This window comes from Xylocopa sonorina, unplaced genomic scaffold, assembly GCF_050948175.1.
Source record: "Xylocopa sonorina isolate GNS202 unplaced genomic scaffold, iyXylSono1_principal scaffold0034, whole genome shotgun sequence".
NCBI lineage: Eukaryota > Metazoa > Arthropoda > Insecta > Hymenoptera > Apidae > Xylocopa > Xylocopa sonorina.
In genome coordinates this window covers 1,274,711-1,288,128 of record NW_027490105.1, presented here as the reverse complement: position 1 = coordinate 1,288,128, position 13,418 = coordinate 1,274,711, and positions in this window count along the sequence as shown.

The window sequence follows — 13,418 nt, the reverse complement described above, 5'->3', positions numbered from 1 at the left end:
AGATATAATATTCATTGCGAAGTGTCATGTATACTTTGCATACACTTCAAATGAATGTAAATGCGACACTCCCTTGCTTGGAAATAGCGTCTGCAGATGTCTACGTATCGTAGCAATAGAGTTCTAACGCTTCTTAAAACGCGACATCGCATCTCATTTCTATGTTTCATGATAAGATACAATATTAATTGGCAAGTGTCATGTATACCTCGTATTCACTTCAAAACAATGTAAATGCTACACTTCCTTGCTAGGAAATAGCGATGGCAGATGTCTACGTATCGTAGCATTAGAGTTCTAATGCTTCTTAAATCGCGAAATCGCATCTCATTTCTATGTTTCATGATAAGATATAATATTCATTGTGCAGTGATATGTATATCTCGTCTACACTTCAAAAGAATGTAAATGCGACACTTCCTTGCTAGGAAATAGCGTCTGCAGATGTCTACGTGTCGTAGAAATAGAGCTCCAATTCTTCTTAAAACGCGATATCGCATCTCATTTGTATGTTTCATGATGAGATACAATATTCATTGCGAAGTGTCATGTATACCTCGTATTCACTTCAAACAATGTAAATGCGTAACATGCTTGCTAGGAAATAGCGTTTGCAGATGTCTAAGTATCGAAGCAATAGATTTCTAATGCTTCTAAAATCGCGATATCGCATCTCATTTCTATGTTTCATTATAAGATATATTATTCATTGCGGAGTGCTGTCATAACCTGGTATTCACTTCAAAAGAATGTAAATGCGACACTCCCTTGCTAGGAAATAGCGTTTGCAGATGTCTACGTATCGTAGCATTAGTGTTCTATTGCTTATCAAAACGCGATATCGCATCTCATTTCTATGTTTCATGATAAGATATAATATTCATTGTGGAGTGTTATGTATACCTCGTATTCACTGTAAAAGAATGTAAATGCGACACTTCCTTGCTAGGGAATATCGTTTGCAGATTTCTATATATCGTAGCACTATTGTTCTAATGCTTCTTAAAACGCGATATCGCATCTCATTTCTATGTTTCATGATAAGACGTAATATTCATTGTGAAGTGCTACGTATACCTCGTATTCAATTCAAAAGAATGTAAATGCGACACTTCCTTGCTAGGAAAAAGCGTTTGCAGACGCCTATGTATCATAGCAATAGAGTTATAATGCTTTTTAAAACGCGATATGGCTCCACATTTCTATGTTTCATGATAAGATGCAATTTTCATTGTTGAGTGTTATGTATACCTCGTATTCACATCAGGAGAATGTAAATGCCACACTTCCTTGCTAGGAAATAGTGTTTGCAGATGTCTACGTATCGTAGTAATAGAGTTTTAATGCTCCTTAAATCGCGATATCGCATCTCATTTCTATGTTTCATGACAAGATATAATATTCATTGTGAAGTGTTATGTATACCTCGTATTCGCTTCAAAACAATGTAATTGCGACACTCCCTTGCTAGGAAATAGCGTTTGCAGATGTCCGACGTATCGTAGCATTTGTGTTCTAATGCTCCTCAAAACGCGATATCGCATCTCATTTCTATTTTCCATGATAAGATATAATATTCATTGCGAAGTGTCATGTATACTTTGCATACACTTCAAATGAATGTAAATGCGACACTCCCTTGCTTGGAAATGGCGTCTGCAGATGTCTACGTATCGTAGCAATAGAGTTCTAACGCTTCTTAAAACGCGACATCGCATCTCATTTCTATGTTTCATGATAAGATACAATATTAATTGGCAAGTGTCATGTATACCTCGTATTCACTTCAAAACAATGTAAATGCTACACTTCCTTGCTAGGAAATAGCGATGGCAGATGTCTACGTATCGTAGCATTAGAGTTCTAATGCTTCTTAAATCGCGAAATCGCATCTCATTTCTATGTTTCATGATAAGATATAATATTCATTGTGCAGTGATATGTATATCTCGTCTACACTTCAAAAGAATGTAAATGCGACACTTCCTTGCTAGGAAATAGCGTCTGCAGATGTCTACGTGTCGTAGAAATAGAGCTCCAATTCTTCTTAAAACGCGATATCGCATCTCATTTGTATGTTTCATGATGAGATACAATATTCATTGCGAAGTGTCATGTATACCTCGTATTCACTTCAAACAATGTAAATGCGTAACTTGCTTGCTAGGAAATAGCGTTTGCAGATGTCTAAGTATCGAAGCAATAGATTTCTAATGCTTCTAAAATCGCGATATCGCATCTCATTTCTATGTTTCATGATAAGATATAATAAACATTGCGAATTGTCATGTGTACCTCGTATTCACTTCAAAAGAATGTAAATGCGACACTTCCTTGCTAGGGAATATCGTTTGCAGATTTCTATATATCGTAGCACTATTGTTCTAATGCTTCTTAAAACGCGATATCGCATCTCATTTCTATGTTTCATGATAAGACGTAATATTCATTGTGAAGTGTTACGTATACCTCGTATTCAATTCAAAAGAATGTAAATGCGACACTTCCTTGCTAGGAAAAAGCGTTTGCAGACGCCTATGTATCATAGCAATAGAGTTATAATGCTTTTTAAAACGCGATATGGCTCCACATTTCTATGTTTCATGATAAGATGCAATTTTCATTGTTGAGTGTTATGTATACCTCGTATTCACATCAGGAGAATGTAAATGCCACACTTCCTTGCTAGGAAATAGCGTTTGCAGATGTCTACGTATCGAAGCAATAGCGTTCTATTGCTTATCAAAACGCGATATCGCATCTCATTTCTATGTTTCATGTTAAGATAAAAAATTCAGTGCGAATTGTCATGCATACCTCGTATTCACTTCAGAAGAATGTAGATGCGACACTTCCTTGCTAGGAAGTAGCGTTTGCAGATATTTACGTATCGAAGCAATAGTGTTCTGACGCTTCTTGAAACGGGATATCGCATCTCATTTTTATGTTTCATGAAAAGATATAATATTCATTGTAGATTGTTATGTATACCTCGTACTCACTTCAAGAGAATGTAAATGCTACACTTCCTTGCTTGGAAATAGCGTTTGCAGATGTCTACGTATCGTAGCATTAGAGTACTAATGCTTCTCAAAACGCGATATCGCATCTCATTTCTATGTTTCATGATAAGATATAATAAACATTGCGAATTGTCATGTGTACCTCGTATTCACTTCAAAAGAATGTAAATGCGACACTTCCTTGCTAGGAAATAGCGTTTGCAGAAGTCTCCGTATAGTAGCAATAGAGTTCTAATGCTTCTCAAAACGCGATATCGCATCTCATTTCTGTTTCATGATAAGTTATAATATTCATTGCGAAGTTACATGTATACCTCGTATTCTCTTCAAAAGAATGTAAATGCGTCACTTCCTTGCCAGGAATTAGCGTTTGCAGTTTCCTCCGTATCGAAGCAATAGATTTCTAATGCTTCTTAAAACGGGATACCGCATCTCATTTCTATGTTTCATGATAAGCTATAACATTCATTGTGGAGTGTTATGTATGCCTCGTATTCACATGAAAAGAATGTTAATGCGACACTTCCTTGCTGGGAAATCGCGTTTCCAGATGTCTACGTATAGAAACAATGGAGTTCTAATGCTTCTTGAAACGAAATGTCGCATCTTACTTCTATGTTTCATGATAAGATATAATATTCATTGCGAAGTGTCATGTGCACCTCATATTCACTTCAAAAGAATGTAAATGCGACACTTCCTTGCTATGAAATAGCGTTGGCAGATGTCTACGTATCGAAGAAATAGAGATCTACTGCTTCTTAAATCGCCATATCGTATCTCATTTCTATGTTTCATGATAAGATATAATATTCATTGTGCAGTGATATGTTTAACTCTTCTACACATCAAAAGAATGTAAATGCGACACTTCCTTGCTAGGAAATAGCGTTTGCAGATGTCTACGTATCGTAGCATTATTGTTGTAATGCTTCCCAAAACGCGATATCGCATCTCATTTCTATGTTTCACGATAATATATAATAATCATTGCGAAGTGTCATAGTATATAAGTGTCGAAGTATACCTCACATACACTTCAAATGAATGTAATTGCGACACTCCCTTGCTAGGAAATAGCGTTTGCAGATGTCTACGTATCGGAGCAATAGTGTTCTAATGCTGCTTAAATCGCGATATCGCATCTCATTTATATGTTTCATGGTAAGAAATAATATTCATTGTGCAGTGTTATGTATACCTCGTATTCGCTTCAAAAGAATGTAAATGCGACACTTCCTTGCTAGGAAATAACGTTTGCAGTTGTCTATGTATCGTAGCATTAGAGTTCTAATGCTTCTTAAATCGCGATATCGCATCTCATTTCTATGTTTCATGATAAGATATAATATTCATTGTGCAGTGATATGTATATCTCGTCTACACTTCAAAAGAATGTAAATGCGACACTTCCTTGCTAGGAAATAGCGTCTGCAGATGTCTGCGTATCGTAGAAATAGAGTTCTAATTCTTAAAACGCGATATCGCATCTCATTTGTATGTTTCATGATAAGATATAATATTCATTGCGAAGTGTCCTATATACCTCGCATACACTTCAAATGAATGTAAATGCGACAGTTCCTTCCTAGGATATAGCGTTTGCAGGTGTCTACGTACCGAAGCAATAGTGTTTTAATGCTTCTTACAACGGGATATCGCATCTCATTTCTATGCTTCATGATAAGATATAATATCCATTGCGAAGTGTCATGTATACGTTGTATTCACTTCAAAGGAATGTAAATGCGACACTTCCTTCCTAGGAAATAGCGTTTGCAGATGTCTATGTATCGGAGCAATAGAGTTCTAATGCTACTTAAAACGGGATATCGCATCTCATTTCTATGTTTCATGATAAGATATAATATTCACTGTGGAGCGTTATGTATACCTCGTATTCACTTAACAAGAATGTAAATGCGACACTTCCTTGCTAGGAAGTAGCGCTTGCAGTTGTCTACGTATCGAAGAAGTAGAGTTTTATGCTTTTTAAATCCGGATATCGCATCTCATTTCTATGTTTCATGATAAGATATAACATTCATTGCGAAGTGTCATGTATACCTCGTGTTCACTTCAAAAGAATGTAAATGCGACACTTCCTTGCTATGAAATAGCGTTTCCAGATGTCTACGCTTCGAAGCAATAGAGTTCTTATGCTTCTTGATACGCGAAATCGCATCTCATTTCTATGATTCATAATGAGATATGATACTCATTGCGCAGTATTACGCACACCTCGTGTACACTTCAAATGAATGAAAGAGCGAGACTTCCTTGCTAGGATGAAGCGTTTGCAGTTGTCTACGTATCGAAGCAATGGAGTTCTGATGCTTCTTAAAATGCGATATCGCATCTATTTTTTATGTTTCATGATAAGATATAATATTCATCGTGGAGTGTTATGTATACCGCGTATTCATTTAAAAAGAATGTAATTGCGAAACTTCCTTGCTAGGAAATAGCGTTTGCAGATGTCTACGTTTCGTAGCCATAGGGTTCTAATGCTTCTTAATACGCGATATCGCATCATTTCTATGTCTCACGATAAGATATAACATTCATTGCGAAGTGTCACTTATACCTCGCATACACTTCAAATGAATGTAAATGCGACACTTCCTTGCTAGGAAATAGCGTTTGCAGATGTCGACGTATCGAAATAATAGTGTTCTAGTGCTTTTTAAAACGAGATGTCGCATCCCATTTCTATGATTCATGATAACATATAATATTCATTGCGAAGTGTCATGTATACATCGCATTCAATTCAAATGAATGTAAATGCGACACTTCCTTGCTAGGAAGTAGCGTTTGCAGTTGTCTACGTATCGAAGCAATAGAGTTCTGATGCTTCTTAAAACGCGATATGACATCTCATTTCTATGTTTCATGATAAGATATAATAATCATTGCGAAGTGTCATGTATACCTCGTATTCACTTCAAAAGAATGTAAATGCAACACTTCCTTGATATTTAGTAGCGGTTGCAGATGTCTACGTATCGCAGCAATTGATTCCTGATGCCTTTTAACACGCGATATCGCATCTCATTTATATGTTTCATGACAAGATATAATATTGATTGTGGTGTTTTATATATACCTCGTATTCACTTCAAATGAATGTAAATGCGAAACTTCCTTGGTAGGAAATAGCGCTTCCAGATGTCTACGAATCGAAACAATAGAGTTCTAATGCTTCTTAAAACGAGATGTCGCATCTCCTTTCTATGTTTCATGATAAGATATAATACTCATTGTGGAGTGTTATGTTTACCTTGTACTTACTTCATAAGAATGTAAATGTGACGCTTCCTTGCTAGGAGGTAGCGTTTGCAGATGTCTACGTATCGAAGCAATAGATTTCTAATGCTTCTTAAATCGCGATATCTCATTTCTATATTTCGTGATAAGGTATAATATTCATTGTGTAGTGTCATGTATACCTCGTATTCACATTAAAAGAATGTAAATGCGACACGTCCTTGCTAGGAAATGGCGTTTGCAGATGTTTACGTATCGTAGCAATTGTTTTCTAATGCTTCTAAAAACGCGATATCGCATCCCATTTCTATGTTTCATGATAAGATAAAATATTCATTGCGAAGTGTCATGTCTACCTCGTATTTACTTCAAACGAATGTAAATGCGACAATTCCTTGCTAGGAAATAGGGATTGCAGATTTCTGCGTATCGTAGCAATAGAGTTCTAATGCTTCTTAAAACGCGATATCGCATCTTATTTCTATGTTTCATTATAAGATATATTATTCATAGCGAAGTGTTATGTATACCTTGCATACACTTCAAATGAATGTAAATGCGACACTTCCTTGCTAGGAAATAGCGTTTGCAGCTGTCTACGAATCATAGCAATAGAGTTCTAATACTTCATAGAACGCGATATCGCATCTCATTTCTATGTTTCATGACAAGATATAATTTTCATTGTGGAGTGTTATGTATACCTCGAATTCACTTCAAAAGAATGTAAATGCGACACTTCCTTGCTAGGACATAGCGTTTGCAGATGTTTACGTATCGCAGCAATAGAGCTCAAATGCTTCTAGAAACGAGATATGGCATCCCATTTCTGTTTCATGATAAGATATAATATTCATTGCGATGTGTCATGTATACCTTGTATTCACTGCAAAAGAATGTAAGTGCGACACTTCCTTGCTAGGAAATAGCGTTTCCAGATGACTAGGAATCGAAACAATAGAGTTCTAATGCTTCTTAAAACGAGATGTCGCCTCTCATTTCTATGTTTCATGATAAGATATAATATTCATTGCGAAGTATCACTTATACCTCTCATGCTCTTCGAATGAATGTAAACGCGGCACTTCCTCGCTATAGGAAATAGCGTTTGCAGATGTCTGCGTATCGTAGCAATAGAGTTCTAATGCTTCTTGTATCGCCATATCGCATCTCATTTCTATGTTTCATGTTAAGATATAATACTCATTGTGGAGTGTTATGTTTACCTTGTACTTACTTCATAAGAATGTAAATGCGACGCTTCCTTGCTAGGAGGTAGCGTTTGCAGATGTCTACGTATCGAAGCAATAGATTTCTAATGCTTCTTAAATCGCGATATCTCATTTCTATATTTCGTGATAAGGTATAATATTCATTGTGGAGTGTCATGTATACCTCGTATTCACATCATAAGAATGTAAATGCGACACGTCCTTGCTAGGAAATGGCGTTTGCAGATGTTTACGTATCGTAGCAATTGTTTTCTAATGCTTCTAAAAACGCGATATCGCATCCCATTTCTATGTTTCATGATAAGATAAAATATTCATTGCGAAGTGTCATGTCTACCTCGTATTTACTTCAAAAGAATGTAAATGCGACAATTCCCTGCTAGGAAATAGGGATATCAGATGTCTACGTATGGTAGCAATAGAGTTCTAATGCTTCTTAAAACGCGATATCGCATCTTATTTCTATGTTTCATGATAAGATATAATATTCATTGCGATGTGTCATGTATACCTTGTATTCACTGCAAAAGAATGTAAGTGCGACACTTCCTTGCTAGGAAATAGCGTTTGCAGATGTCTACGTATCGAAGCAAAAGAGTTCTAATGCTTCTTAGAACGTGATACCGCATCTCATTCCTATGTTTCATGGTACGATATATTATTCATTGCCAAGTATCACGTATACCTCGCACACACTTCAAATGAATGTAAATGCGACGCTTCCTTGCTAGGAAATAGCGTTTGCAGATGTCTACGTATCGTGGCAATAGAGTTCTAATGCTTCTCAAAACGCGATATCGCATCTCATTTCCATGTTTCATGATAAGATATAACATGCATTGCGAAGAGTCATGTGTTCCTCGTCTTCACTTCAAATGAATGTAAATGCGACACTTCCTTGCTAGGAAATAGAGATTGCAGATGTCCACGTATCGTAGCAAGCATGTTATAATGCTTCTTAAAACGAGATAACGCTTCTCATTTCTATGCTTCATGATAAGAAATAATATTCATTGCGAAGTGTCATGTATACCTGGTACTCACTTCAAAAGAATGTAAATGCGACACTTCCTTGATAGGAAATAGCGTTTCCAGATGTCTATGTATCCTAGCAATAGTGTTCTAATGCGTCTTAAAACGCGATATCGCATCACATGTCTATGTTTCATGATAAGATATAATATTCATTTCGAACTGTTATGTATCCCTCGTCTACACTTCAAAAGAATGTAAACTCTACACTTCCTTGCTAGGAAATAGCGTTTGCAGATGTCTACGTATCGAAGCAATAGAGATCTAATGCTTCTCAAATCGCGATATCGCATTTCATTTCTATGTTTCCTGATAAAGTATAATATTCATTGTGGAGTGTTATGTGTACCTCGTATTCACTTTAAAAGAATGTAAATGCGACACTTCCTTGCGACTAAATGGCGTTTGCAGATGTCTACGTATCGTAGCAGTAGAGTTCTGATGCTTCTTAAAACGCGATATCGCATCTGATTTCTACGTTTCATGATATGATATAATATTCATTGCGAAGTGTTATGTATTTCTCGTCTACGCTACAAGTAAGTGCAAGTGCGGCACCTCCTTGCTAGGAAATAGTGTTCGCAGATGTCTACATATCGAAGGAATAGAGTTCTAATGCATCTTAAATCGCGATATTGCACCTCATTTCCATGTTTCATGATAAGATATAATATTAATTGCGAAGTGTTATGCATACCTCGCATACACTTCAAACGAATGTAAATGCGAAACATTCTTGCTAGGAAATAGCGTTTCTACATGTCTACGTATCGAAGCAATAATGTTCCAATGCTTCCTAAAATGCCATATCGCATCTCATTTCTATGTTTCATGATAAGATATAATATTCATTGTGGAGTGCCATGTATACCTCGCATACACAACAAATGGATGTGAATGCGACACTTCCTTCCTAGGAAATAGCGTTTGCAGATGTCTACGTATCGTAGCAATTGAGTTCTAATGCTTCTCAAAACGCGATATCGCATCTCATTTCTATGAATCATGATAAGATATAATATTCATTGTGGAGTGTTATGTATACTTCGTATTCACTTCAAAAGAATGTAAAAGCGACACTTCCTTACTAGGAAATAGTGTCTGCAGATGTCTACGTATCGTAACAATAGAGTTCTAATGCTTCTGAAAACACCATATCGCATCTCATTTCTATGTCTCATGATAAGATATATTATTCATAGCGAAGTGTTATGTATTTCTCGTCTACACTTCAAATGAATGTAAATGCGACACTTCCTTGCTAGGAAATAGCGTCTGCAGACGTCTATGTATTGTAGCAATAGTGTGCTAAAGCTTCTTATAACGCGATATCGCAACTCATTTCTATGTTTCATGATAAGATATAATATTCATAGCGAAGTGTCATGTATACTTCGTGTTCACATCAAATGAATGTAAATGTGGCACATTCTTGCTGGGAAATAGCGTCTGCAGATGTCTGCATATCGTAGCAATTGATTTCTAATGCATCTTAAAATGCGATATCGCATCTCATTTCTATGTATCATGATAAGATATAATATTCATTGCGTAGTGTCAAGTATACCTCGCATACCCTTCAAATGAATGCAATTGCGACACTTCCTTGATAGGAAATAGCGTTTGCAGATGTCTACGTATCGAAGCAATAGAGTTCTAGTGCATCTTAAATCGCGATATCGCATCTCATTTCTATGTTTCATGATAATATATAATATTCATTAAGAAGTGTTACGTATTCCTCGTCTGCACTTCAAAAAAATGTAAATGCTACACTTCCTTGCTAGGAAATAGCGTTTGCAGATGTCTACGTATCGAAGAAATATTGTTCTATGCATCTTAAATCCCGATATCGCATCTCATTTCTATGTTTCATGATAAGATATAACATTCATTATGGAGTGTTATCTATACCTCGTATTCACTTCAAAAGAATGTAAATGCAACACTTCCTTGCCAGGAAATAGCGTTTGCAGTTGTCTACGTATCGTAGCAATAGATTTCGAATGCTTCTTAAAACGCCATAGCGCATCTCTTTTATATGTGTCATGAAAAGATATAATATTCATTGCGAAGTGTTACTTATACCTCGCATACACTTCAAAAGAATGTAAGTGCGAGGCTTCCTTGCTACGATATAGCGCCTGCACAAGTCTCCGCACCGAAGCAATGCAGTTCTAATTCTACTTAAATCGCGATATCGCATCTCATTTCTATGTTTCATGATTAGATATAATAATCATTGTGGAGTGTTAGGTATACAACGTATTTACTTCGAAGGAATGTAAATGCGACACTTCCTTGCTGGGAAATAGCGTCTGCAGGTGTTTACGTATCGAAGCAATAGTTTTCCAATGCTTCTTAAATCGCGATATCGCACCTCAATTCTACGTTACATGATAAGATATAATATTCATTGTGGAGTGCTATGTATGCCTCGTATTCACTTCAAAAGAATGTAAATGCGACACTTCCTTGCTAGGAAATAGCGCCTGCAGATGTCTACGTATCGTAGCAATAGAGTTCTATTGCTTCTTAAAACGCGAATCGATCCTCAATTATATGTTTCATGATAAGATACAATATTCATTGTGGAGTGTTATGTATGTCTCGTCCACACTTCCTAAGAATGTAAATGCGACACTTCCTTGCTTGGAAATGGCGTTTGCAGACGTCTATGTATTGTAGCAATAGTGTGCTAAAGCTTCTTATAACGCGATATAGCATCTCATTTCTATGTTTCATGATAAGATATAATATTCATTGCGAAGTGTCATGTATACTTCGTGTTCACATCAAATGAATGTAAATGCTAGACTTCCTTGCTAGGAAATAGCGTTTGCAGATGCCTACGTATCGTAGAAATAGAGAACTAATGCTTCTTAAAACGCCATAGCGGATCTCATTTCTATGTTTCATGACAAGATATAATATTCATTGCGAAGTGTCATGTATACCTCGTATTTACTTCAAAAGAATGTAAATGCGACACTTCCTTGCTAGGATATAGCGATGTCAGATGTATACGTATCGTAGAAATAGAGATCTAATGCTTCTTAGAACGCGATATCGCATCTTATTTCTATGTTTCATGATAAGATATAATATTCATTGCGAAGGGCTATGCATACCTGGTCCATAATTCAAAGGAATATAAATGCGCCACTTCCTTGCTAGGAAATAGCGATTCCCGATATCTACGCATCGAAGCAATAGAGTTCTAAAGCATCTTATATCGCGATATCGCATCTCATTACTATGTTTCATTATAAGATATAATATTCATTGTGCAGTGTTATCTCTACATCGTATTCACACCAAAAGAATGTAAGTGCGACGCTTCCTTGCTAGGGAATGGCGTTTGCAGATGTCTACGTACCGTAGCAATAGAGTTCTAATGCTTCTTAAATCGGGATATCCCTTCTTATTCCTATGTTTCATGATAAGATATAATATTCATTGCGAAGGGCTATGCATTTCTGGTCCACACTTCAAAGCAATGTAAACGCGCCACTTCCTTGCTAGGAAATAGCGATTCCAGATGTCTACGGATCGAAGCAATAGAGTTCTAAAGCATCTTAAATCATGATATCGCATCCCATTACTATGTTTCATTATAAGATATAATATTCATTGTGCAGTGTTATCTCTACATCGTATTCACCCCAAAAGAATGTAAATGCGACGCTTCCTTGCTAGGAAATAGCGTTTGCTGATGGCTACGTATCGTAGTGATAGGGTTCTAATGCTCCTTAAAACGCGATATAGCATCTCATTTCAATGTTTCATGATAAGATATAATATTCATTGCGAAGTGTCATGTATACCTCGCATACACTTCAAATGAATGTAAATGCGATACTTCCTTGCTAGGAAGTAGCGTTTGCAGATGTCTACGTATGGAAGCAATAGAGTTTTAATGCTCCTTAAATTGCGATATCGCATCTCATTTCTTTGTTTCATGATACGATATAATATTCATTGCGAAGTGTCATGTATAACTCGTATTCACTTCAAAAGAATGTAAATGCGACACTACCTTGCTAGGAAATAACGTCTGCAGATGTCTACGTATCGAAGCAATAGGTTTCTAATTCTTCTTAAAACGAGATATCGCAACACATTTCTATTTTTCATGATAAGATATAATATTCATTGCGAAGTCTCATGCTTACCTCGTAATCACTTCATAAGAATGTAAATGCGACACTTCCTTGCTAGAGAGTAGTGTTTGCAGATATATATGTATCGAAACAATAGATTTCTAATCCTTCTTAAAACGCGATATCGCATCTCATTTCTATGTTTCATGATGAGATGTAATATTCATTGCGAAGTGTCATGTATACCTCGGATACACATCAAATGAATGTAAATGCGACACTTCCTTTGCCAGGAATTAGCGTTTGCAGATGTCTACGTATCGTAGCAATAGAGTTTTAATGCTTTTTAAATCGCGATATCGCACCTCATTACTATTTTCGCGATAAGGTATAATACTCATTGGGCAGTGCTATGTATACCTCGTATTGGCTTCAAAAGAATGAGAATGAGGCAATTCCTTGCTATTAAATAGTGTTTGCAGATGTCTACGTATCGAAACAATAGTAGTGTTATGTATACCTCGGATTCACTTCAAAAGAATGTAAATGGGACACTTCCTTGATTGGAAATAGCGTTTGCAGATGTCTCCGTGTCGAAGCAATCGTTTTCTAATGCTTCTTATATCGTGATATCGTATCTCTTTCCTATATTTCATGACATGATATAATATTCATTGTGGAGATTTATGTATACCTCGTATTGACTTCAAAAGAATGTGAGTGCGACCCTCCCTTTGTATTAAATAGCTTTTGCAGAT